Below are 955 nucleotides of genomic sequence, written 5' to 3'. Positions count from 1 at the left end.
GTCTGTGCACAGATGTAAACAGTCTGTGCACAGATGTAAACAGTCTGTGCACAGATGTAAACAGTAAGTGCACTGATGTAAACAGTAAGTGCACTGATGTAAACACACAGATGTAAACAGTCCGTGCACAGATGTAAACACTACGTGCACAGATGTCAATAGTCCGTGCACAGATGTAAACAGTCCATGCACAGATATAAACACACAGATGTAAACACACAGATGTAAATACACAGATGTAAACAGTCCGTGCACAGATGTAAACACTATGTGCACATATGTAAACACTACGTGCACAGATGTAAACACACAGATGTAAAGAGTCCGTGCACAGATGTAAACAGTCCGTGCACAGATGTAAACAGTACGTGCACATATGTAACACTACGGGCACAGATGTAAACACTACGTGCACAGATGTAAACAGTCCGTGCACAGATGTAAACAGTCCGTGCACAGATGTAAACCGTACGTGCACGGATGTAAACAGTCCGTGCACGGATGTAAACAGTCCGTGCACAGATGTGAACAGTCCGTGCACAGATGTAAACACTACGTGCACAGATGTGAACACTACGTGCACAGATGTAAACAGTCCGTGCACAGATGTAAACAGTACGTGCACAGATGTAAACAGTACGTGCACGGATGTGAACAGTCCATGCACAGATGTGAACAGTCCGTGCACAGATGTGAACACTACGTGCACAGATGTAAACAGTCCGTGCACAGATGTAAACAGTACGTGCACAGATGTAAACAGTACGTGCACAGATGTACGCGCACAGATGTTAATAGTCCGTGCACAGATGTTAACAGTACGTGCACAGATGTTAATAGTCCGTGCACAGATGTAAACAGTACATGCACAGATGTAAACAGTACGTGCACGGATGTAAACAGTCCGTGCACGGATGTAAACAGTCCGTGCACGGATGTAAACAGTCCGTGCACG

The sequence above is a fragment of the Austrofundulus limnaeus genome, unplaced genomic scaffold (assembly GCF_001266775.1).
Source record: "Austrofundulus limnaeus strain Quisiro unplaced genomic scaffold, Austrofundulus_limnaeus-1.0 Scaffold259, whole genome shotgun sequence".
Classification (NCBI taxonomy): Eukaryota; Metazoa; Chordata; class Actinopteri; order Cyprinodontiformes; family Rivulidae; genus Austrofundulus; species Austrofundulus limnaeus.
Note: the sequence above shows the minus strand (reverse complement) of the source record.